Source organism: Cornus florida, unplaced genomic scaffold (assembly GCF_030987335.1).
Source record: "Cornus florida cultivar Cherokee Brave unplaced genomic scaffold, ASM3098733v1 CherokeeBrave_3.0.0_Hap2_Chr04, whole genome shotgun sequence".
Classification (NCBI taxonomy): Eukaryota; Viridiplantae; Streptophyta; class Magnoliopsida; order Cornales; family Cornaceae; genus Cornus; species Cornus florida.
The window spans coordinates 85664431-85692312 of NW_026775574.1; the positions used below are offsets into that span (position 1 = coordinate 85664431).

At 38.2% G+C, this 27882-nt stretch overlaps 1 pseudogene; it reads left to right on the top strand.

Annotated features, from left to right (window-relative positions):
- Nucleotides 1–6430: 6430 nt before the first annotated feature.
- LOC132305724 (small nucleolar RNA R71) lies at nt 6431–6529 on the top strand (annotated as a pseudogene).
- The last annotated feature ends 21353 nt before the right edge of the window (nt 6530–27882 follow it).

Consider the following 27882-nt stretch of genomic DNA (forward strand, 5'->3'; position numbering starts at 1 on the left):
ATGCTAGTGTGCGCCTATGCTAGTATAGAATCCTAAAATGAATCTCAAAACAATCACAAAATTAGGATGATGTGGACCACAAGTGTAAGCAAGATGTCGATCCTTCAAAAAATTTACTCCTAAATGGCATTCATAAGGCATACAAGGAGTATTAGACTCTCAAGTTAAGCAATTTTTAAATTTTAAGCAATATAGTCCTCAAAAGATCAAAATCATAGCTAGGGATGGACCAATCATAGAAATATCCCTCAAATACACGAGTTATGCTAAAAATTTAAATTTAAAACTATCACTGTAAAGCACCATTCCCCCCAAACTTAAATGGCACAATGTCCTCAATGTGTAAGAGAACAAAGAAAAGAGTATACCAGTACAACTAAGCAAGAATGATCGGGACTGAAGTATCCGAAGTAGGTGGCATTGCCCCCCCCCCCCCAAACTTGGGATGAACTGTGGTCCTGAAAATTGGCACTTGGATAAACTTATCAGATAACAAAATGGGATAATCAGTGCATAGTGGACATGCAAGTGTAAATGGGATAAACAGATAATGAAATGAGAGAGGTATAAGGGTGGTCCTGAAAATTGGGTAGCACTCTCTCACTGAAGTCACTGTGATGCACTTGATGGAGTCAAACATACAGATATGAGAATACAATCATATGCCATCCATAGCAAAAATAGATATATATATATATAAAGCGGATAAAGTATAGGTACAAAAATATCAAAGCCGACAGACCGGCTGTAAAATAATATAGTGACAATAATAAAGTATCAAAATAAGAGAGGGATCAAAAGATAGAAAAGACTGGGAGCTCAGGAAGACGAGGTAGGACGGGCAGGTCTGGCGCCACGGATGTCTTGAGATAGATCTCTGAACATAGTACCGACATCCGTGCGGAAGGTAGCGAACTCCGCTTTGTGGGCCGTGAAGTCAGCTCTGATGGCAACAACAGCATCCTCGAGGGTCTGCAGACGCACTCCGAAGCTGGGGGTTAACTCTGGTATGGATGAGTTAGAAGACAGCTCCTGGGTCTGCTCCTGCTCGTGGATAGGTGACCCGGCTAGAGAATGCTGAGATGCGTCATCCGTTGAGTGCTCCAAGTTAATGTCTATATCAATGTCATTATGCTCGGCAGCTGGATCGACTGGTGCATCGTCCGCTGCGGGAGCTGCTGCTGCTGGCTCTGCTGGTGCCGGGGCTACCTGTGTTGCCGCCTCCTCCTCTTACTCCAGCTTTGCAGCCGCCAGTACGGCATGGACCTGCAGGTGAGTGATAATAGCTCTGTAACTCTTGTCCTAGTCCTTTTTGTAGAAGTGACAGGAACCTCTCTCGGGGTCCTCCTGCGGGTGGATGGGATAGCGCTGGTCAATGAGAATCTGGGTGATGAGGTGGCTAAATGGAAGAGACTTGGCCCTTCCGGGCACCTCCTTGCTGACATACTCATTGTAGAGCTTCCTCATCACGCTCCAGATAAGCGCAGGAATAGACACCCATTGGCTGGTATAGAAGGCGTACAGGGCTGCTAGATAGTCACCCCGCCTCTGAATCTTGTGTCCTGCCATGTATATGTTTCGGTAGAGCACCTAATTTGTAAACCACAGGTCATCCGGCAAGAATGTCCGGGTGGCGAAGGTCTCACCACCGGTGTGGTAACCTGTGAGAAAAATTGCCATATCGGCGTAAGAAAGCCTGTAAAGCCCGGGATATGTCTCCTGAAGCTCTGGCGGGTATCGATGTGGACAGCTAGTCGAACGGGCCAGAGTATCCACTGTAATGGTGATTTTATGGCCATCGATAGAGGTGATGAGCTCGGCTGTAGTGCGCGGTGACGGTCGGAGGTTCTGGTAGAACAACCGTACCAGTCGCGGGTAGATCAGCTCTGTGATTGGGGCAAGAATAGCTGAGAGGCCCCGCTGAATGATGTCCTGATAAGCAGATCGAGTCAGCACCGATCTGGAGAAGAATGCGGTGTCGAATGTTGACTCGTGCTCGATAGTCATATGTGCATATCAAGGCGCGAGCCTATCACGCTGTAGATGAGCTGGCTGAACAGGTGGAGCCGGCTGAGCTGGCTGCTCAGTGCCTCTATGCGATGGAGATGGTGATGGAATGAATGCTGGATGAGCCGGCAACTGGGGTAGAGTAGGGTGTAATGGCTTCTCTGTATGAGAGGGCTGCGTAATCTCTCCAGTCCGCTGTCGGACTCTCCTTTGTGTGTGCTCGGGACTAGGATCTCGGACATGAGATGGACTAGCCTCGTCGTCAAGTCTGCGTATGGTGTCGTAATGGTGTTTACGCGCTACAGTCTTGACTCGAGCCATATTCTGCAAATAGAAATTCAAGAGTTAGTGCCAGCATAAATAGAATATAAAGCACAATATAGAAACATGTATGTCAAATAAGATAGACAAAACAAAATATCGCATGATTCTATGCAAGTGGCAGAATATGAAACATGCTAAATAATGTAAGTATGAAATGCATCCAATGTGGAATATCGCATGCATTGGGCATATATAAGGTAGTATGAACATAAGATAAGATGAATGAAGTATGTATATGAGATCTGTGAAATTCGATCAATCAGAAAAAGAAATGAGATCGATCACAAAAGTCGGATCGATCGAAGGTTGGGTTGAATCGATCGAAGATTGAATTGGATCAATCACAAAATTTGGATCGATCGAAAATTAGTTAGATCGATCACAAATCTTCGATCGATCATAAATTTGTTCGATCGATTAAACAGTGCGACGATGAAACCTAACAGTCACAGATCTGTGACTTTTGAAGCATGGGGCCCACACGAATAAGTTCGTGGGCCCTCCAACAACACAAATCAAGCCTAAATGCAGTCCAAACGTGGCCCAAACACCCAAATCTAACAAAATCTTCAAAATCTATGCACACATATACACACACACACATATATATATATATAGACATGGATGCTAAAACTTTGAGAATGGAAGATTCAACATGTGAGCAACGTGATTACGACATTTGAAACGAGTATTGATGCATGAGAGTTCAAATCTAGGGAAGGATGTCTCGAATCTTACCTCAAGAGAGCGAGAGAATGGAGAATGAATTGAGATGATTTGAGATGAAGAGGATGGAGATGAACTGAGATTCGAGATGCTTGGATCTCGCCGGAGGAGTTGCCGGAGCTTAGAGAGATGATTCACAGTGAAGAGGGACGAGAGGCTAGGGTTTGGTGAGTGAGATCGATCCAAATGATCGATCTTAAGACCCTTGGATCTTTTTTTAAAAACATTTCCCGACTAGTTCGATCGATCGAAGATGAGTTGGTGATCGATCGAACTTTGATGAACTCCTTTCAATGTATTTTTGGATTTTTGAAATTTGCAAAAATAAAATTAAAAATTAAAAATTGGAAAATAAAGTAAAACAAAATATTTTTGATTTGATTTGAATTTTTTTTTTAAATTTAATTAATTAAAAACTAAATAAATTAAAATATTTTTGAATTTTTGAAAACTTGTTGAAAATTAAAACAAAATAAAATGAGAGTGAAAATAGAATAAAATAAAAATGAAAATATTTTTGGATTTTTGAAAAGTTGAAAAGTAAAATTAAAGTCAAAATTGTGAAATGAAAGAAATGTGATCGATCGAAACAAGACTTCGATCGATCAGACAGAGGCAAGAATACACAGGTTCTTGGTTCAAAAATTGGCTAAGTGCTGGAGCTTGAGATCGATCCAACCTTAATGTTGGATCGATCGAAAATTTTCAGATCAATCTTGAATTGAATTCGAACGATGGGACAGAGAGCTGAAATATGCAAGTTTATGCAGGCTCAAATTTTTTTCTAAGTGTTGAGTCCTGAGATCGATCGAACCTGGAAGTTGGATCGATCGAAGATATCTGATCGATCTAAGAATGAGTTCGAATGATGGGACCGAGAGCTGATTTTAGATGCAGGTGGATGCAGGTCAAAAAATTTTCTAAGTGTTGAGTGCAATCCACAGTTCGATCGATCGAACACCAATGTGAGATCGATCGAACTTTGCCAAATGCTCAATTATGACATAAAAGCTTATGTAATCCTCACCAAAGTTCCTTTCAATGCATGTGAACCTAAAACAAGTATCTAGACTTCGCAAAAACAAAATGAAAGATAGAAATGGGGGAGGAATAAGGTTTTGACACCCTACAAATGCCTTTACTAGTCTTTAATGTCTCTAGCAAGACGTTGGCCTCTTTTAGCCCGGATCAAAGATCTTGTGATGCATCCCCTCCTTGTTGGGGTGATAGATGCTTTGAACTCTACCCAACAAATGGTCATTTGAAGAACTTGTTGGATCAAGCTCAAAAAGAAGCTTTTGATCCTTTGTCTATGCAATTAAAACCTTTGGGCTTCAATGCCCTTTTAAAGCAAGAATTTGAAACAACACTATGAGAATGCAAGGTTGAAGATGATCCTTTGGAAGTTTTGGTTTTACACAAAAGCTCATTTCCTTGGCATTGAAGATCATGACATTTTTCTATAACATTGACCTCTCCTTCATACTTGTCAAATGAATTGGGTGTGGGATTAAAGATATTCAACTTTACCTTCATGTGGCCAAATGAAATCTTCATCACCCCCGTCCTACAATTAATGTTGGCATTGGCGGTTGCCAAGAAAGGACGACCAAGGATAACGGGAATTTGGCTTTTAAGATTGGAAACCGGTTCCGTGTCAATGACAACGAAATCAATCGGGAAAAAGAATTTATCAATCTTGATCAAAACATCCTCAATGACACCCCTAGGTTTCTTAATGGATCGGTCGGCAAGTTGCAAAACTACCGACGTCGATTTCAATTGACCTAGGCCCAATTTAATATAGACCGAATATGGAAGAAGGTTAACACCTGCTCCTAAGTCAAGAAGTGACCGATTAATGATATGATCACCAATGATGCATGATGTAGTAGGTGAACCAAGATCCTTAAACTTTGGAAGAGTGTTATGTTGCAAAATTGAGCTTACTTGCTCGGTCAAAACTAATTTTCTTGGTGCTTGGCTCTTGTTCTTCCGCTTTTGGGTGCATAAGTATTTCAAAAATTTGGCATAAGCCGGAATTTGCTTGATTGCATCCAATAATGGAAGGTTAACTTTCACTTGCCTAAACATTTCCATGATTTCATTGGTTTTTGCCTTTTGCTTGTCTTTTGAAATGGATCCTTTTAAGGCATCCAGAAATGGAACCTTTGGTTCAAACACTTTTTCAGAATTTTCTTTTGAACTCTCTTCAACACAAGAAGTTTTTAAATCATTTTTCAATAAAACCCTTTTAACATCATTTTTCAAAACTTTTTTTTCAAACACATTTTTCAAAACTTTCTCATTTGCAAGATCATGTGTATGCAATGAAGGAGGAATGGGATGTGAAATGGGACTGGTGGCAACTTGAGGTTGCACCGGTTCACTCTCTTCATTGGACATTTCAACTTGATTGTCCACAACTCTACCACTCCACAAGGTAGTCACCGCATTAACATGTTCAATGGTATGCCCTTCCGATGAGGAATGGGTTTCCACAACACATTGTTGTTTAAGTGGGGCATTAATGGGCATCTTTCCCTTCTCTCTTGCATTAAGAGTGCTTACTATTTGCCCTACTTGGGTTTCTAGCTTAGCAATGGATTGAGAGTGAGAATGAAGTAATTGTGTGTTAGTCTCAAGAGTCCCCAAAGCATTTAAAACTTTTTCTTCGAAGGCGGGACTTCTAGTGTTTCCTTGGGAATAAGATTGGTTGGGAAAATGAGAATTAACAAATTGATTCCCTTGTGATTGATAAGGTCTATAACCTTGGGATCTTTGGTTTTGAAGTGGAGGTGGAATGTATTTCCCTTAGAAACCACCTTGAGAAGGGTTTGAGCCTTCTCCTTGGTTTTTCCAAGAGAAATTTGGATGATTCCTCCAACTTGGATTATAATGAGTACCATAAGAATTGTTCCCTTGGTTCACAAAAGCCGCATTGACTTGTTCATTAGGTTCATTTTGCACTTGTCCATGAGGACAATGAGAAGTAGAATGAAGAACACTAGAACAAGTTATACATGTTTCATTTGATGCACGATGAGAATGGTTGGGAAAGGAAGATACTTGGTTCGCCGAGTTTTGGTTAATAAAAAATTGATCAAACCTTTGAGCTAAAGATTTCATTTCCGCGGCTATTTCATTTGAATGGTCGACTTGATGTAAGCCAACACTCTTCCTATCTTGTGAATTTCTACCATTCTTGGATGATAATGTTCTATGCAAAGAATTTTCACTCATGCTTTCATAAAGATGCCACACGTCATCTTCATGCCTATTAATGTAAGAGCCACCCATGGAAGCATCAACCATACCCTTATAGTTGTCCGATAAGCTCTCAAAGAAATATTGAACTAATTGCCATTTGGGCATGTCATGATGTGGACACTTCCTAAGCAATTCATTGAAGCGTTCCCATGCCTCATGAAATGTTTCTCCATCCCCATGTGAAAATTCTCGAATTGAGGTTCTCATGGCATTGGTCTTAGAAACTGGATAGTACTTCTTTAAAAACTCTTGTTGCATTTCCGCCTAAAAAGTGATTGAAAAAGGCCTAAGATTGTTAAACCAATATTTTGCTTTGTCCTTTAAGGTGAATGGAAAATGTTTGAGTCTTAAGACCTCTTCCGGCATGTCCGTATATTTTACGGTGGAACATATTCTAAAAAACTCATCCAAATGCTTGTAAGGTTCTTCACTAAGAAGTCCATGAAAGTTAGGAAGCATTTGAATAGTTTGTGCTTTAATTTCATAATGATGTGCTCTAAATGGTGGCAATTGAATGCATGTGGGTGCGTTGTATTCATTAGGTACATAGTGATCTCTCAAAGCAAGAGGTGGATTAACAACTTGAGGTGCAACATGAATACCTTGGTTATGAATTCCTTGATTAATGATGGGAGGTTGTGGAGCATACATTGGTTTTGGCATTCCATATGGAACTTGGCCTTGTTGTTGTGATGGTTCGATGAATGGCCTTGGCATGCCTAATGGTACTTGCATGTTTTCATTGTGCACATTGGGATGAAGGATACCTTGTTGGTCTATGTGACCAAGGTCCTCAATATGGTCATTATTATGGTCATCCATTGATAGATTGGTTCTATTTGAACTTCCTCTTCCCCTAGGATTTCTAATGATGGATTTAAGATGCAAATCAAGAGGGACAAGAGTCGGTCTCAATGAACGACGTCCATACATGCATAATGGACAACAACAAACACAAAGAATGACACACACTTCACCTTCATAATAATGCAATGAAACTCCCTCCACAAACACTTAACCCATATTTCTATGCTTTAACAAAGATGATGCAAATAACAATAAAATAGCCTCCACGCGGGCTCACGATTTATCTAAGAATTGAATTACAAGCCTCCACGTGGGCCGACGATATAACTAAGGGATTGAGTAAAGAAAGTCTCACAAAGGTCCTTAAGCACTTCAACTCCAAATTTAAAGCTTAGCTTAGCAAATTTTTTTTAAAAAAGTTTTTAGCATTTTTCCTTTCTTTGCTTAGCTCCTTTGCTTGGATGCTCCTTTGCTTGCCTCTTGCTCAATGCATCTTGTCAAATATGAACAAACACAATAAATAACTAAAAGAAAAATAAAAACAAAGTAAAGACACGATCAAAAGAGTACTAATCCTAATCAATTCCACAAATCCGACATTACCTTACTTAATCAATCAATCCCCGGCAACGGCGCCAAAATTTTAACGAGGCCACTCGGTAAACGCCAAATTGATGTAGTGAATGTGCGGTTCAAGAAAAGCCATCTGGGTCAAGTTTAAATTTATAAAAACCACTACAAACACTACTACTAAAGTAGCAAGAGTGAGTAGGGATCGTCCTAAGGGATTGTGGGGATTGAGCAATGTCGTGGAATCGCAATTAGGGCTAGTAGGTCGAGTGATCAAACATTTGGTTGGTTGGTTGATTAGATTAAAGAGCAACTAAATTAAACTAAGTAATTGAATGCAATGGAGAGTAAATAAGAGAAAGAAGAGTCTTGGGGTTTAGAGATCACCACCAAGCAATGCATTTCTATATTATTGATAAGTGATTAATGAGGGCAATTAGGGTGTTGTAATATTGGTGTGTGTGTGTTTGGTTGATTCAACAAGTAAGAATGACTAGTTAAGCATGTATTGTCTAAACATCATGTGAAAGGCATAATATATCTAAGCAATGAAGCATATATTGTCTAAACAACATGTGAAAGGCACAATAAATCAAAACAAGTCATTAATCCTTTCATTAGGCTCACAATCCAAATACAACACAAGATTAGAGACATATGCTACTTGTATTCAAAAGCTTGGAACATCAAACAATAAGCATGAATTGCCCTCTCATTTAACACTACACTATAACTACACTACATCTAAACTACTAGCATGAAAGTAAACTAGGGAAGAGGCACAATCCATCAAGGAATAAGTATGAACCATCAAGAGAATCACAATAGCATTCTTTTAAGCACTATGTTTTGACAATCTTTAAATCCATGGCATCAATACACATAGACATGCATCAACAACACAAAATCTAGAGAGAAGAACATAAACATCAATTCTAGCATACATAGACATATGAATAGAATGAAATGATCAATTGGAAGCATTAAACTACACAAATCATTGATTAAACAAGATCTATATATATCAAAGTGTCAAAACATTAATTACAATACTAATCCCTCAATAATACACAAGATTAAGATATAGAAAGCATGCTTGGGGCTAACTCTAGCCCCAAGAGGATGTCTAGCCACTCATGGTGAGGATGCCCCAACCCTCAAGGGCTAACTCCATGGAAAATGTTTGCTCCTTGTTGATGAAGATCTCCAATGCTGTCTCTAGCCTCCTATGCGTGTTTCCTCACTAAAAAGCAATCCTTATCCTTATATAAGTAGGTTAAAATCACTCCCCAAATGAGCTAGGGTCGTGTATACAATATATCCCAATGATTGGATAAAGGACAACTTTCACTGAGCTAGAATTTTAACTTTTTGCACTTGGAGGAAGTTCGATCGATCGAACCTTGGACTTGGATCCATCGAACTGGCTGAGATCGATCAAACTAAGGTTGGATCGATCCAACTGGCTGAGCTTTTTGGGAAAAGACAAATCCAAGATATTTTGGGAAAAAGGACAAAGGTGGTTAGTGGGTGGATAGCTATGGATAAGATCAATCATTTGGATAAGGACAAAGGTGTTCGATCGATCGAACTTTTGGACTTAAGTGCTTTTGGGTCAAGGCTTGAATCTATCTTGAAGTGCTGAGATCGATCAATGTTCGATCGATCGAACCTTGGACTTGGATCGATCGAACTTGCTGCTTTGCTTCATTTTGCTTCTTTCTTCCTCCACTTTGCTCTTTTCTTTGTTTAATCTCAGAATTGCTTCAATTAAGCTCTTATTTGGCTGAGTTAGCTTATTTTCGGGATAAGTGCCTGAAAATGGAAATAATACGAAATTAATCTAAAACGGCAAAGTAAGATAGATAAAGGTACTAGAATGCCTAAGCTTAAAGGGTTTAAATACGCACTTTTCAGTGTTCATCATCCAGCCTATACTACCTATGCTTAGGTGGTAGACGCCGCTTTACAGCAGTACCAGTTAACCGTGGACATCAGACAGGCCAAGGGTGAGAAGCGGGGTGGTAGAGACTCTGCTAACCAGTCAGCTGAGAAAGGGAATGGGAACAGACACCGATAGAACGACAAGGGCAGATTCCAGGGACAATAGCCTTGGAAGAAGCACAAGGGTGGTTCGGATGCTCCCAGGGATGTGGCACCTGTTCAGCGACAGCAGAATGGGGGACCACAGGTAGGTTAGGGTCAGCTATATGATAACCGACAGAGGAGGCCATTTGGTACTTTCCAGGGTAGTTGTTATACTTGTGGGGAGTATAGTCACACTTCCAGGCAGTGTCCTATAGTTAGACAGGGACAGGGACAGGGACAGAGACAGGGGTAGGGACAGCATATGCAGCAGGGGCATAGGGCGCCAGTACCTTTACCAGCTCCACAGGTTCCACCGATTCAGGGACAGACACATCTAGCCTTACCGGCACCGTCGCAGCCTCAGGGACAGGTACCACAGCAGTTACATTATGGCAGGGTGTACAACCCTAAGCCGTAGGATATGCAGGTACCTCAGGCTGTTGAGGGTAGGTTTCCTATACATGGTTTTCATGGACGTGTTTTATTTGATACGGGTGCTATACACTCATTTGTAGCTAGGACTTTTGTTGTTTTATCTGGGATGAGGACGAGGGTATGCACTAGACCTCAGGGTATTTCTACACCATTGGGTGATACAGCCATTCTTCATGAGAGTGATGGGCCTGTGGCACTATATATTGGCAAACTCAGGTTTTTAGCCAATCTATTGGTCCTGGACATGCACACTTATGATGTGATACTTGGGATGAATTGGTTGTCTCACTACTATGCCTAAGTTAATTATTTTGATAGGTCTATTGTGTTTACCATATTTGGTTAGGACATGTATGTCGTCACCATGCCACGTATTAGTGGAGTTATTAGCACCTATTTGTTCCATGTGGAGAAGGAAACGGAGGAGGGGACTACTGTATCATTGGATAACATATCGATTGTGCAGGATTTCCCAGATGTATTTTAGGAGATTCTAGGGTTGCCACCTAGTCGCGAGATCGATTTTGTGATAGACTTAGCTCCAGGCACTGCTCCTATTGCTGGGTACCCTATAGGATGGCACCAGTGGAGATGAGGGAGCTGAGGGATCAGATTCAGCAATTACTCAGCCAGGGGTTCATTCGTAGGAGTATATCACCCTGGGGAGCACCGGTGCTGTTTGTGAAGAAGAAGGATGGTTCGCTTCGCCTGTGTATAGATTACAGGGAGTTGAACAAAGTTACTATTTGTAACAAGTACCCCTTACCCAGGATCGATGATTTTTTTGATCAGTTACGGGGAGCCACATATTTCTCCAAAATTGATCTGCGTTCTGGGTATCATCAGCTGAGGGATAGGGAGCAGGATGTTCCTAAGACAGCGTTTCTCATGAGATATGGTTCTTATGAGTTTCGTGTCATGCCATTTGGGACGACTAATGTACCTGCAGTGTTCATGGATTTAATGAACAAAGGCTTCCGGGCTTATTTGGATCAGTTTGTTATTGTCTTTATTGATGATATCTTGATCTATTCTAGGTCTGAGGATGACCATGCTAGATATCTTCGGATAGTATTGCAGACGCTTCGTGAGTACCAGTTATATGCCAAGTTCAAAAAGTGTGAATTTTGGCAGCGGGAAGTGAAGTTTCTGGGTCACGTGGTGTCAGAAAGGGGGGATAACAGTTGATCTAGCCAAGGTTTCAGCTGTGGTAGAGTGGGGACAGCCTACTTCATCTACTGAGATTCGGAGTTTCCTCGGTTTGGAAGGATATTATCGTCGGTTCATCCAGGGGTTCTCTAAGATAGTAGGACCACTCATTCATCTGACCAAGAAGGGTGTACAGTTCGTATGGGATGAGCACTGTCAGCGAGCTTTTGATGAGCTGAAAAGGAAGTTGACTTCTGCACCGGTTCTGGCTACTCCACAAAGCCGGATAGAGTATCTTGTCCACACGGATGCTTCATTGCAGGGTTTTGGATATGTGTTGATGCAATATGAGCGACCGATTTCGTATGGATCTCGGAAGTTTAAGTCTCATAAGCTTAATTATCCAACGTATGATTTGGAGTTGGCAGCTGTGGTCTTTGCTTTATGTATTTGAAGGCATTATCTGTTGGGTGAGTCCTTCAGGTTATTTAGTGATCGCAAGAGCCTGCAGTACTTGTTCACTCAGCGGGAGTTGAATATGAGACAGCGCAAATGGTTGGAGCTTGTGAAAGACTATCATTTTTCTATACAGTACCATCCAGGAAAAGCAAATGTGGTGGCGGATGTACTCAGTTGCCGACCTGTTGGTAGTCTTTCTGCTCTATTCACTACTGAGTGGAATGCGTTGAAGAAGGTGGATGAGTTGTCGGATGCGTTCATGGTTTGTATGGTAGTTACACCTTCTATTGAGGGTAGGTAAACACTTCTGGATTGTAACCCAAAGTGTGAATGAATGTTTTGGAATAGAGACCTTGGACCAAACCAGATGAGACCAGGGCTGAGAAGGTATATCCCGATTGATGAGTTTAAGTGTAGAAACAATTGTGAATTTTCCACTGGATGAAGGAATCCAAATAAATCTATCTTTCCTTTGTGGGACTGGTGTGGGGAGTGATGAAGAGGGTAGTAGTTGGGGTAGGATAACAGTGACGGAGGAAGGAAATGTCCAGTTGGAGCCAGAGATGAATGAACTTAACTTAGTTTTTATATCATAGCCTGATTGCATGAGCTGCTGCTGAGTAACAAGTAAATGTAAAGGTCCAAGGGAACTCCAATTGTCAAACCAGAAATTGGACAAGCTTTCATCTCTAATTTCCACCTTGACAAGAGGAGTGATAGAAGACCTAAGTTGAAGGAGCTTCCTCCAGTTCCAGGAACATTGCCCTGGGATTTTTACATCCCAAACACTTCTACCTTTAAGCAAATAAGAGCTGATCCATTGAACCCATTGTATTTCCTTGGAATTGATAACATGCCAAAGGTGTTTCATCATAGCAACTTTATTCCATTGATAGAGATTAGGAAGACCAAGACCTCCAGCCCTTTCAGGAAGGCAGCAAGTTTCCCAATTCACTTTAGAACCTATTTTTTTAAGTGATGGACTAAACCAGAGAAAAGATCTGAATGTTGCATCTAACTCAGAGATAATACTCATTGGGAGGATGAATTTAGAGCTCCAAAACATCTAAGTAGAAAAGAGGATTGCTCTTATAAGTTGAAGTCTGCCAGCAAAGGAGAGTGATTGACTTGTCCAATGAGTAATTCTTGAAGTTATCCTGTCATAATCAGCAGCCTTTAGCATTGTAGTGACAAGAGGCACACCCAGGTACTTCACAGGGAGTGAACCTTTCTCAAATCCAAGGGTGGATAAAATAGTAGTTTCAAATTGCAAATTAACACCAGAAAGGAACACCTGACTTTTGTTGTGATTCATCCTGAGGCCAGAGATATGTGAGAAAGTGTCCAATGCTTGTTTGAGAGTTTGGATTGAAGCAATGCTGCCATGGGAGAAGAGTATAAGATCATCTGCAAAAATTAAGTGGGTAAGGGACATAGCTTTACATCTCCAGTGGTGTTTAAAAGGCTTCTCTGAGGTGAATTTGTTGACAATTGAAGAGAACACTTGCATAACAAGAACAAACAAGAAAGGTGACAAGGGATTTCCTCGTGTAATACCCCTAATTTCAAAAGGATAGTCTTGGTATTTAATGAATTATTTTAATTTAATTTTGAGTTATTTAATTGTTTATTTGATATATTTGTTACTTGTTTAAAGTGTGTGACTGTTTAAATGTTTATTACTTGACTTGAATTATGACTTGAATTTTATTGTTGTGGTAATTCTTTATTTTTGTTTAATTATATTTAATTGCGTGGTTTTAATTGAATTAATTCAACATAATGGTTTAGTTGTTTTAAATTTAATGGTTAATTGTTGTGATTTAATTATATTTAATTAGGGTTTTGTTTTAGCAGTTACATTTGTAGCCGACGAAGGGTTTTTATTAAGGTTTTTGGGTCGGTTAGGATATCAGTTGGGGGCTTGGATTAATTTAGGGTTTGGTAACTCTATAAGTATAATAGTGGACGTCTGTGTAGGGTTTTAAAAACAAAGAAAAAACCAAAACACGGTTGTGGAAATAGCAGAGAGAGAAACAGAGGAAGTTTTATAATTTTTGTGTTCGCCGGAGATCGTAGAAGACGGCATAGGGATTTTGAACAAAGATCTCAAAGGAAAGTTCTGTCCTAACTCTCTCCCTTAGGTTTCGTATTCTTTGCATACTTAAATTGTTACAGGATGGATTGTATGTTTAAAAAAAACGTAATCTGTTTGCATGCTTTAATACTTTGTGTAGTAATTTTTATTACTGGTTAATGGTCGAAACTTGGAACTGCTATGCATTGTTTTTGGTTTAAATTCATGTTAGTAGCTGTTGTAAGGACTTAAACAAGGATTGGAACATACTGGGATCTAGGTACAATTTCTAGGAACCTACACAGTGAAGTGCCAGAGGAGTAGAAGATGCCGGAAAAGAGAACACGGAGAGGAGGAGGGAGAGAGCCGGCTCCTTTGGACTTGGAGGCGGCTCCAAGTCACTTGGAGGCGGCTCCAAGTGTCTTTGGAGCCTGCTCCATCTTTTCTTCTTCCAGTTTTTCACGTTCTGCTCTTTCTCTGTTCAGTTTTCAGTAGGGAAGGTTTTAATAGTTGATTTTCTAATTTATTCTGAGGAGAATAGATGTTGTAATGGATGTTTAGAGACTGTCCAGAGGAAGATTTAAGTCTAAAGGAGCAGAGAACATAGATTTAGACACCGAGTTTTAATTGTTGAAACTGTATGAAAGTTGTATGTGCTTGGCAGACTGTTTGGTTTTGGATGGTTGTCTTAATTATTTTAGAATTTCTGTGAGAGTTGTTCACTGCTAATTTCATGTTCAAAGAAGATTAATTGATGATTAAAAGTCTAAAATGCAGTGCATCAATTTATTGAACAGGAAGCTATAAGTGTGATAATTTACTTATATTTATGTTGCATGCCATGGAATGGAAGTGAGACAATATTTCTTTTAGGCTCCGTTAATTATATAGAAACTGGGTATAGAGTTATAATACAGATATAGTCCTGAGTGATCAAGTTATGGTTTCTGTATTGGTTTAATTAAGCATGTCTGTTAAACTGCTATATCATCCATAGTTTGGAATTCTTGGTATTGATATTTATATGGTTAGTATTTTATTAACTGTTGATTTAATTAAAGCATGTCTGTTAAATTACTTTATCATGCTTAGTTTAGAATTCTCGGGATTGACATTCATATGGTCAGTATTTTTATCAAATGGGTTAATTAAAGCATGTTTGATAATTACTTTACTATACCTAGTAGGGAATTATTGATATTGTTATTGTAAATACTTTGTCAACTATTGGATGGATGGGATTGTATGCACCGGTATGGGACGGTGTCATACTAAGTTTGGATTAGCTCAAATTGCTAAGTCGTACCTATTTTGGAATAAGGGCACAGGTTATTAAATGCAATCTTCCTTATATATATAAGTCGGTACGGTTGAATGCGCCGAATGACTTATTAGATTTCTTGCGGATGGTTAGGAACAGAGTTTAGATATATTTTTATGATACCGTGTCATGAGCTTGAGTCTCAGTGTCGACGGTTAGGGTGCGTATATGCAATTGGATGTGTAGCTGGCTGTGAAGATTGAGGTATACCCTGTTTAGGTTTAGGTACTCATGCCCACTCAGGTGCGTTCTGTGTGATGCCTTCTATTCAGGTTGAGACCCTCTTCATAGTCTAGCGAGAGTCCAGTAGTGTGGATATATTTATGTACGGATTATTAGTTATTGTTGAACTATTTAGTATATAGATGCGTATCGAGTCTCTGCTTGGATTGTAGTAGGATAGAACTTGTTCGTGGGCCTGACCCACTTTTATTTTTCAGGTGTACGTCAGTTCCAGGCTTGAGCTTGTTTGTGCTGAGCAGAGATGATCTTCCATTCTACCGACGATGTAGGATTTCCTTCCAGATATTGGATTTGGATTTTATCTTTAGTTTTATTTTCATTCAGTTGGGATTTTTATTAGGGGTCCACTAGATATGGATTCCCGAGTTGTTTAACTTATGGGGGTCTTTAGATTGGTTTTGGATTATTGGGATTTAAGTATATTTAATATTAAAGGATTTTATATTTTAGTTTCTTTCAGCTCTTATGTTTTATTTTTAAATTCATTTTGTCATCTATGTTCGTTATAACATATTAATTGTTCGATATCTCTCGGGTTTGGGCCTAGGCCTGATCAACCCGTGTCTCGGATCCGAGGGGTATCACACCTTGTCTCAGGCCTTTGATACTCCTAAAGTGACCATTAAATTCACCATTGATAGAGATGGTGAATGAAGGAGAAGTGACACATGCATTGACCTAGGCAGTGAATTGAGCAGGAAAGCCAAAAAGCTTAAGAGTATCAAATAAAAAATCCCAAGACACAGAATCAAATGCCTCCTGCAAATCCACTTTAAGTGCACACCTTGGAGAGTGACCTTGCTTGTGATAACTATTGAGGGGCTCCTGAGCAAGCAAAATGCTGTCATCAATCAATCTTCCTTGAACAAAGGCAGATTGTGAGGGCCCAATGATGTGAGGAAGTATGTGCTTGAGTTTATTGGCTAGCAATTTGGAGATGTATTTGTAGATAGTTGTGCAGTAGGAAATTGGCCTAAAGTCATTGAGTGAGGAAGGATTAGATACTTTAGGTACCAAAGAAATATAAGTTGAGTTCACCTTCTTGAGCAACCTCCCAGTAAGGAAGAAATCCTTAATTGCTGTTGTAACATCATGCCCAATTATGGACCAGGTATTCTTGAAGAAGAATTCATTGTATCCATTAGGTCCTGGTGCTTTGTCACTATTTAGTGAAAACATACACTCCTTGATCTGTGCTTCGGTGGGAATGGCACACAGCATTGTAAAGAATTGAGGAGGAACTGTTGGTTGGATGAAGGGTTCAAGTGATGCTGATCCAGGATAAAGATGAAGGTTCATTCCAAGAGCATTATGGAAATATGAGATAGCTTCCTGCTTGATAGCTTTTGCATCATCTAGGACCCCACCATTGACAGTAGTTATAGAGGAAATTTTGTTTCTGTTAAATCTGGAGGCAATTGAGTTGTAGAAAAATGAAGTGTTTGAGTCTCCCTACTTGAGCCACGCCACCCTTGATTTCTGTTTATAGGAAAGCTCCTCTGAAGATCTAAGGCTCGTATAAGTGGAGATAAGAGCCTTTTCTTATGCTCTAAGAGAGTGGTCATCAGGATTAGCATCAAGTGCTAGCTGACATGTAGAGAGAGAGTCCTTTGTAGCCTGAACCTCACCTTTGAGTACATTGAAATTCCTTGAAAATTCCTTTTTAAGGTGTTGCTTGAGCTTTTTGAGTTTGGTTATGACTTGAAACATATGGTAGCCTTCAACATGAGATCTCCAAATAGATTCAACCAGTGGTAAGAAGGAGTCATTCTTACTCCAGCAGTTAAAGAACCTGAATGAAACTTTCCTCTCTGGTCTAGGATTACCAAGGCTAATAATCATGGGGCTGTGGTCAGAAATTCCAGGTGGGAGAAACTGACAATGGGATAATGGAAATGAGTGGTTCCAATGCTCATTAATAAGAACTCTATCCAATTTTTTTGAGATATTGCAGACACCTGAACTTTTGTTGGACCAAGAATGGAAATACCTGAGTAATTAAGATCCTCAAGGTTAAAATTGTGAAGGCAGTTACGAAAATCCAGCATAACTTTAGTGGTTTTCACAGTGCCTCTATGGTTCTCTCCAGCTGATTTGATGATGTTGAAGTCTCCTCTAAAGATCTAAGGTGTTGAAATGGTAGATGAGTGTGAGAGAATATCAGCCCAGATAGTTTCTCTCTCAATATATTCATTTGCAGCATAAATTGTGATACTCCTCGATTCTAGAGCCACGGGTGATCAAGTCCGAGCACAGCTCCGAGTAATACTAAGTAATTAATATATAAACAAGCAAGAGTACAAAATGAAATAAGAATGAAATAATACGCTGAACAGAAATCTAAATATAAAAATCCTCCAAATAAAATATTATAAATTTATTTAATTTAATTTTTCAATCCTTACAACTCGGGAATCCATCCAGTGGACCGTTAATAATACCAAATGAATAATAATTACAAAACCAAAATCCAAAACTAAAATAAGAAATGAAATCCTAAGTAGTCGGAAGAGTAAGTGTCTGTAACTGCATCATCACGATCAAGCTCTAAGCCTGGTACTGACGAACACTTGAAAAATAAGAGTGGGTCAGACCCACATGTAAGTTCCATCCTACTACAATCTATACATAAACTCGATACGCAGATACATCCTAGATAGCTCGGCAATATCTAAAATAGTCTATATATATATACATACACTATAGGATGCTCACTAGCCTATAACATAGTTCAGCCTGGGTAGAAGGTAACATATAAAACACGCTTTCCAGTGGCTAAGTACCTAGACCTACCAGGGAACATCAGCTATATCTAGCTACTCAACCTTTGCGATATACGCACCCTAACCGTGATCAGGAGACTCAAGCTCGTATCACAGTACCATAAGTATATATAATATCCTTCCTAATACAGAAAAATAAAACAATCATCCGTTATGTCGTTCAACTGTTTTAGTTGACAGGACATGCATCCATGTAAGGTTTAACTGTTTTAGTTAATCCATTCCGTATGTATGAAGGGGTAGGACTTAACTTTTTGATCTAATCCATCCCTGATATGTCACCGTCCCATACCGGTACATATAATGCAAATGATCCACAAATGATACACATTCATTAGAACAACAAATACATCAAGAGTTTGACATAATAGCAACCAGATATAAGCAAGATTCTATTATGCATACAATACATGATTAAAATCATGAAACATTTGTTTAAATTGTTAAAATAGTGGTAAACAATTTGAACTATCCATTTCCATATAATTGACAGAACAGAAAATATAACAATTCAGCAATTATCATCCACAACATGATATAATGATTATCAGAAATATAAGCTGAGCACATTATATTAGACATCCCTAACCATACTCTCATACTAGTTCATTTAAATTTTTAAAACAAAGACTAGTAATGAAAATCCTCCTTAATCCCTAATAGCATGAAAATTATCGTTTCATTACATGACGTCCTTTTTAATCCTCCATCTTAAAACCTGTGTCTGACATAATATGTTGTAATACCCCTAATTTTGTAAAGGATATAATTGGAATTTACATTTTTATTTTTGTGCATTTTAGGTGCTTATGTGACTATATGTGTTATGTGGTTTCTGTTTTGTATTTAATTGGTTAATTGTTTTCTTTACTTGGATTGGTTGTGTAATTGATTATTTTGTTTTTGTATAATTATTTGCATTAATTGGTTAATTATTATTTTTTTTTTATGTTTTTTTATTTAATTAAATTAGTTGTAAATTTTTAAATGTTTTGTTAGGTTAAATTATTAATGTATTTCATTTTAATGTAAATTAGGGTTTTAGTTTGATGGACCACGTTATTGGGCTGATTAGGATTTAGTTGGGTGTCCATCTTTAATGTAAATAGACGTAGGGTATATCTGCTTATATATACTGTTATAAATCTGTTTAGGGTTAAAAGCACCAACCCTATTCACGAACAGTGAGAATATAGAGGGACGTGAAAACAGAGAGAGAAAACTGTAAGGAAAACAGAGGGATTTGTTGTTAGGGTTTCTACTGCGGATTAAAGGACGGGCCTAGGAGGAGGGAAGGTTACACAATAGGAGATTGACAATGAATTGGACGTCGTCGGAAAACCTTAGAAGACGGCGACAAGGTTTTTATTCAAAGACCATAGAGGCAAGTTCTATTCTGTCTCTCTCCAAGTTCTATTCTGTCTCTCTCCCTTTGCCCTGTGTTCTGTGCACCTAGATAATCTCTAGGGTTTAATTAATCAGGAACTGGAATTTACATGGTTAATATATGCTATATTGATGGCTGTTCGTTGTTGAAATTAAATTTGTTACAATTCGTATAAGTCTGTTTAGTTTGTTTTCTTAAAGCATGTAAATTCTATTGGAATTTTAGTTACTGTATTTTCTTTCAACAACTGTAAACGAATGATTGGGATGCTACTGGGATTAGATAAGACTCCTAAGTTCAGTAGTGAAGAGGAACATAGGGGATTGGAATGGAATTGATATTGCAAAATAGTTTCAGTTTTATTCCGAAAGCATGTTTCGTTTCGGTAACAAATTTAGTTTTATTTTGATTTCAACTTCTGTAAACGAATCATGGGAGTGTTACTAGGGTGCTATAAGACTCTTAAGATGAGTTTTAGAAATCAACAGAGTGGTAGGAATGGTCCAGAGACAGAGCAAACAAACTGAAACAAAGCACCGGGGACTGAAGGCTCTCAAAGGAGGTGAGAGCCGGCTCCCACAACAAGTAGAGCCTGCTCTAAGGAGTCCTAGAGCCGGCTCTAGGCTGAAAAAGAGCCTGCTCCAAAATTTGGAGCAGGCTTCCTTTTTATTTTACGATTTGTTTTAAGTTTTTTTAATTTTCTATGTACTGTGCTTACTGTTGGAGCATGGGTTTTAAATCTGTTGGGTCTGGGGTTCCACAGAGAGTTTAGAAGGCTGAATTTGGGTGTTATAAGGACCTTAAATTGATTAGGGTTTAATTCTAAATTGTCGGGACAAACAGTGTAAAAATTAAGACACTCCCTATGTTGTTAACAAATGGAAGATAAATTAATTATTGAATTATGTTTTAGCAATTTGATGGAATATAATGTGTTTATAAAACTTGTTTTAGAATGCATTCAAGTGCATGATAAGGTCATTTAATTATTAATTTTGATCTATGCATGCTTAGGAGGCTAGTTGCCGAATTATTAAATCGTTTCCTGCAACTATATGGTTAATGCTTGGATTTAGATTGCTGAAATATTAAACAATCTTCTGAAATTGTTTTAGCAATTTATTGGATAATAATAGAATTATTTAACCTATTCACATGCATGATGGAGTCCCTGACATATTAAATTTGGTCAATGCATGCTCTGGATGTTAGTTGTTGATTTATTAAATCGTCTCCTGCAACTATATGGTTAAATGTTTGGATTTAAATTGCTGAAGCTTTAAATATTTTTCTGCAATTATTTGGATGGTGGTTTTTAGGTCTGTAAATTATTGAACTGTTATATATGTTGTAATTTACATGGATATGGAGGATTGTATGTACCGGTATGGGACGGTGACATACTAGGGACGGTTTAGCTCAAAACGCATAAACCTAACCTAATGGATTGATGGAATGGATTGAAAGATATTGAATCCTAATTGTGACTAAGTCAGATCAGCTGTAACCAAGTTGGATGACTTCCTGGATTAACGGATGGTAGTTAAGTCATATCCACTGAATAAGTTGAGTGACTAACTAGTTGGTTTATTGTATGTCAGTTTAGTAAATAGTTGAACTGCATACCCTGGATTTGGACGGACTTTATATATATGTTTATGGTACCACGAGTTGAGTTTGAGTCTCAGACTCGTTGGTTAGGGTGCGTATATGCAGTGGATGCGTAGTTGGCTATAATAGGTTGAGGTGTACCCTGTTAGGTCTAGGTACTTATGCCCACCTTTGGGTGCGTTTTTGCATGTTGCCTTCTATTTAGGTTGAGACCCCCTACATAGTCCAGTGAATGTCCCTTAGTGTGGATATTTATATATGTATGGACTAGATAGCTATTGCTGAGATATCTAGGGTGTATCTGCGTATCGGGTCACTATCTGGATTGCAGTTAGGATAGAACTTGCATGTGGGCCTGACCCACTCTTATTTTTATAGGTGCTCGTCAGTTCCAGGCTTAGAGCTTGATCATGCTGAGCAGATACAGTTATTCACTCCACCGACGACGTAGGAGTATTTTCTTCTCATTATGATCGTTGGTTGTCTTTGCAGTTGTTCATGTTCAGTATTGGAATATTTTTAGTAGGGGTCCACGAGATGGATTCCCGAGTTATATTAGAAGTAAAGGAGAAGTTGGTGTATTCAAACTAGTTCTTGCATATAAAATTTATTCGGAGGTTTTTCCATTAAAGGATTTTCATTTTAGTTCTTTTCAGCAAAAATTTATTTATTCCTGTTTCCTATATTGTATTCTGTGTTCGTTAAATTGCTAATTTGATTGATATCCTCGGGTAATCGGGCGTGGGCCTGGCCAACCCGCATCCGGAAATCCGGGGGTATCACATATGTCAACTAAGAAGTCTCACTGCACATTATATAAAACCCCAACGGTATTTTTTACTTACCCAAATAAACTGGTTAAAACAAACCGGCAAATAAAAGCTCATCCACTCCTGACAGCATGCAACAATGTATTTAAATTACATGACGTCCACAACCACAACCCAACCAACCCTCATGGAACTTAAATATATCATAAATATCTTTGATATAATATCCCTAAAATATCTTTCATTTTAGTCCATTCAATTGGCTAACCAAACTAGCAATTTAAGACTTCCTCCTTCCTGGACAACATGCACATTAATCTTTAAAAATTCATGATGTCCATTAATATTAACACACTAGCATACACTAACTATTTTAAGGTTTTAATAGGTTAATTTTAAAAATTTAAAACCCCATATCACTTTCCATTAATTTCATTTAAGTCCTTGTAATCAGAAAAATCAACAAAACGCACTTACTGTGCATTTCCAAAAGAGGAGCCGGCTCCACAAAAGTGTGGAGCCTGCTCTACCCTCTTGGAGCCACCTCCACAAGAGTGTGGAGCTTGCTCCACTTCAATGGAGCTGGCTCCATTGAAGGGTGGAGTCTCCTCCACTCTCTCAGCCTCTGTTTTTCCTCCTCTGTTTGCCTTCTCTGCTTCCGGCAAAGCTTCAGTCCTCTGTCTAATATTTGTTAAAGATTTTTCAAGTTCAATTTAAGTCTTAACAATCCTAGAAACTTCTCCAATTCCAGTATGAATTAATTGACAAAAATCTAAACCGAAAACAACAACAGTTTATGTTTTCTCTGTTCGTCTTTCTTGATTCCGGTAAAGTTCTATCATCTGTTCCAAAGTTTTCTTAAAGTTCTTAAGGTGCAAGATAAGTCCCAACAGTCCTAGAAACTCCTTACATTCCTTTATGAATTAATTTACAAGAGTTTAAAGCATAATCCAAACAATTTATGCAAAGAAAGCAAACTTCAGTTATTTATATGTTAATCAGTTTATAGTCCGGCAAATATGCATCAAACATCAGTTTTAAAAATTTAATTTATTCTTGGAGACTATATAGAATGCACAGAACACAAGTTTACAGGAAGAAAATAGAATGGAACTTGCCTTTAGGTTTCGGTTTGAAACCTTACAACGCCATCTATAGAGTTTTCGACGAACGAACGACTACCGGCGACCTTCCTACTGCTCAGTTCTATCTCACAGTAAACCCTACCTTCCTCCTTGACATGAGCTTCAATCCATGGCTGGAAACCTCTCCCAGTTTCCCTTCATGTTTTTCCCCTCACCTCTCTGTTTCTCTGTTTTCTAATACGTGAATAAGGTGTCTCACCAAAAACCCTTGCCGACATATAATGTTCTATATATATATAGACCTATGAACAACCCTAATCCTAATCCAGTCTAACCATCTGTCGGTTAATCTAATTTCATAAATTAAAACCCTAAACTAAATATACAAACCTAATGTAACACACGTCAACTAACACCAACAACTCAAACAATTAAATTTAATCCCAATTAACAATTAAATAAAACAAATAAAAATTACAATTAACCAATGAATTAACAAACAAATAATTACAACTAACCAAAAAAAATATAAAACAAATAAATAAGTAATTTAAAACAAACACAAATTATGAATTAAGAAAACACATAAGTCGCGTAAGCCATTAAAATACAGTAAAAATTAAAATTAAATTCCCATTTTATCTTTTTGAAAACTAGGAGTATTACATAAATGAAGGAGATATGAAAGACTGTTCTGCAGCTTAGAAGTGTAACTAGGCAATGCATGGCTTGTCTAGTACTTTGGAGGACTTGAAGGTCAATTGTAAGAGGATTCTAGAGTACCCAAATTCTTCCTAAGTCAGAGTATTGGTAGTTGTGAGCAAGTTTCCAATTCTTGGCAATGACCTGATGAACCATGTCAACATTGCAGGCTTTGATTTTAGTCTCGATGATAGAAGCAATTTCTATTTTGTGATCTCTGAGAAGTTGCTTTACTTCAGCTTGCTTTAAGGGGAAATTAAGACCCCTTATGTTCCAAATGGCTATTGATACCATTTAATGGTATTGATGAAGCTTCCACCTGGGATAATTTTCCCCTTCTGAGGTCCTGAAGATCTTCTATTTGTTGCCTTTTTTCTTGCCTCTGCAATCTTTAGTAACTTTACCTTTACTCAAAATGGGAAGACTAACTGTAGAGTTAGTATCTGAAAGGCTGGAGCAATCATCCTCAATAGGAGGGAGACAGGATGTAGAGATGAGGCAGTTTATCTTGGAGGAACTTGGGTCAGCATATGTAACTGATGTGATGTTAGGGATGTGGATAGGTTTGTAGGGGTTGAGGTCAGTGATAAGTTTCTCATTAGGTTGGAAGTAATGAATAATGATATTCTGGCCTTGATGGCACACTGTGATGGGTTGAGAGTCAGGAAATATTTCTCCCTGGTCTTCATAAATGCTGGGGGAAGGTTGAGAAGCTGAATTCAATTCAGCAACACAGGGGGAGTGGTTGTTTGAACCTTTATGGGAGATGGTCTGCCATTCAGAAGATGGGGCAACAACTTTGCCTTTAAGGGTTCTGGAGAAGCATGTTTTGCTCTAGTGTCCAAAGCAATTGCAAACACCACAAATTGCAGGATAGTTGATATATTGCACTATGACATTAACAACTTTCCCTGATTTGAGGTGGAGGTGGAGCTTAAGAACATTGGGGAATTCAAAGGTGGCTTTAACCTCAACACAAACCTTAGCAAATCTGGTTTTGTGTTTTTTCTCAGTATAATGATCAGCAAATAATGGTTGGCCATTGCTACTTGTGGTGTAGCTTAAGCCGGGTCCTGTCCAAAGGTGGAGGTGGAGACCAAACATCTTGAGCCAGATGGGAATGGAAGAGTGTGCCTTCTTTTTGAAACATGGCTCCCAATGGTAGATGAATAGGTGCTTATTTGTAAAGAACCATGGTCCTCCTGAGAGGATGTCATTGCATTGGACTTTGGTTGAGAAATGAAATTCAAAGATGCCCTTCTCTGCACTAGTGACTCGCAGAAGACCTTTATCAGACCAAAGGTCAGAGGAGATAGTTTTCACCATTCTAAAAGGCAGAGGTTTATGCACAAAATAGCCTAGTAGGCTGCATTTCAAATGATCCAAACTTGCATCTTCCACCTCTGGTGGTGGCTTCATGATATTATCCACTGGATTTGTATGTTCTATATAGGTTAAAGGTAATCTAACAATGTCAACCCAAGATGGCTGAGCATGAGTAGTGGCATCACATGGTAAAGTTGTAGTGGTAGCACATGGTATGTGGAGTTGGTCAGTGGTAGAGTGTGGTAGGGGCTCAGTAGGTGGTGATATAGTCTTGTCTTGGTTAGCCAAAGTAGGAAAAAGTACATTGTGTATGGGTGAAGGGTGAGGTAGGATAGTACCTGTTGTGGGTTGGTCCAACTTTGAATTTGAATTCAAATTTGAACCTTGTTCCTTAGACCGTTGACTGATGTGGTGGTTGGTGATGTGATTACCGGAGTTGGAGTATTGCCGTGGAGCCTGACCTTCCTCAGTGGCTATAGCAGGTTGGAGTGATGGTTGTGGATGAGATACCTGCCTTGGGTTGCAATGGCCGACTTCAGCTTGTTGTTGTGGATGACTCCTGCCTTGGGCTACATTCACCTTCTTCAATGTCCTCTTCCAGATCAACAAGTGGAGGGAGATCATGGTTGAGAGCAATGATAAGATCACTAAGCTTGCTATTTTTGGCTCTTAGATCAGCTTGACATTTGAGGGCATTCCCAATGATTTCTCTGAGCCACTCAACCTCTTCAAGAAGATAGGAGTATTTGAAATTGCTTTTGTACTCAGCAAGTTTAACTCTCAGCCTAAAGATTTCATAAATCATAGCTTGTTTGTTGTTCGGGTCAATATCAGCGAGAACATTGTTGTGATTATCAATGAAACGAGAGGTACCAGGCTGGTGAGTAGGAGTAGAAAATGTGACTTTCTTTGGGTTAGGAGGCCGTGGTGGTTTACGCTGGTTATGCTTTGAAAAGTGAGCAGACTTTGGTCAAACATTGGTATATGCTGATTGTTTTGATTGCTTTTTGAGAATGGAGACAGGAGGAGGCTTATCATTCGTAACATGGAGCTTGGTTGGCAAAAATGGAGGTTTCAGATGATTTGGGAGTGGGTTTTGGAGAGATGGACGTGGGGGTGGATGGAGAGAGGTTGGAGGAGGCATGGATATTGATAATAACTTTTCAAATGGATCGACCTTCCATGCACATGTCTTGACTTGTATGTCTATATTTTATATGGATTATCTCAATGTTTTGTGACCAATAGCACTGTGCCACATCTGGATTTTGGGATAGTAATATAATATTTTTTAAAAGATAAATTTTTTAAAAATAATAATAATAAATTTTAAAAAAATAAGGGTATATTTTTAGTAGGTGCTTTTGTTAATTGTTTTTGAAAAATAAAATTAGATTTTTTTAGGCTAGAGATATCTTGTTTTACTGTGAATGCTAAATATAAATGTGTTTGGATTGCGAGAATAATGTGGAAAGGACGGAAATGTTTTTCACGGATAGACTAAAAAGAAAAATAAAAGTAAAAAGAAAAAGAAAAAGAAAAATGTAGAGAGAGAGAGAGAGAGAGAGAGTATAATCATCATTTGATTCATTTTGCAAGTGGGGAAGCACCGAAAGTTTAATACAATGTGATCCTGTCTCAAGCTGCAAATAAAACAAAATTGTATAATTTCTGTTGAATATATATATATATATATATATTAGTAGCTTAGAGAGATGTTTTTCTCATTTATTCCAGAGGTTTTAATTGTTTCAACATATGCTAATAGTCACCAGCTTTATCTGGATCCTTTACGGTTTTTTTTTTTTGGATGAAAGTGTTGTTGAGATTGCATGTGTGTGAGTCCAACAAACACAGAGCAGCAATGAAAGGTGGTTTTTGGTTGACGTAAGCAGAAGTCATAAATAGGATGTTTTAAATTTACAAAACGAAAGATAATTTTATAAAAATTTTATACACCATATTTGTATTAATAATTAAATAAATAATTAAATTTATTCTGTAATACATATATTTATCACTAAAGAAATCCTAGTAATAGAAGGATTAATCATAAAGAAATCTACTAACAAAAGAAAAATAATTTCTAAAAAAAATTAATTAAAAGTAAACTTTTTATAAAAAATATAAAAATAAAATAACTAAAAAACCTAAGAATTTTGAAACACGCAAAAGTGTCCTACATCAGGAAATGTTGTTAAGGGTAGGATTAGAATTCAATACCTGGTATAGTGTTCCACATGCTAACCAATTGTCATAGAAACCATAGTGGCTGTTCCATTGTTGATTGTATGCTTGACCAAAGATTGAGACATCTTTCTGTCTTTGATAATTTCCTCCAGAACCATGAGCATTCATTAGAATGTTGATGACCCAAATACATACTAGTAATCACTTCAAACATACACTAATTCATTAAATTATATTATTATATATATATATATATACATCGAACACGGACAACTCAATTATTTAAGACCTTAGGCGAAAGAAATAAAATTGACCTATTTAAATAGAACTCTTTGATAGCAAGGCCAAGTCACTTAATTTTTTTTCTTCTACCTTAATTTTCTTATTATGTTACATGACTTGATTGTTTATTTGTTGAAGTGAATTTAGATAGAGAGGGGCCCAAAGATGACCAGTAATTGTTGAAGTCTAATAATATTAAAAAAATAATAATTTTAGGGGCATTAGGTGACCGCCTAAGGCTCTAACCGGACATCGAAAATACTATATAAC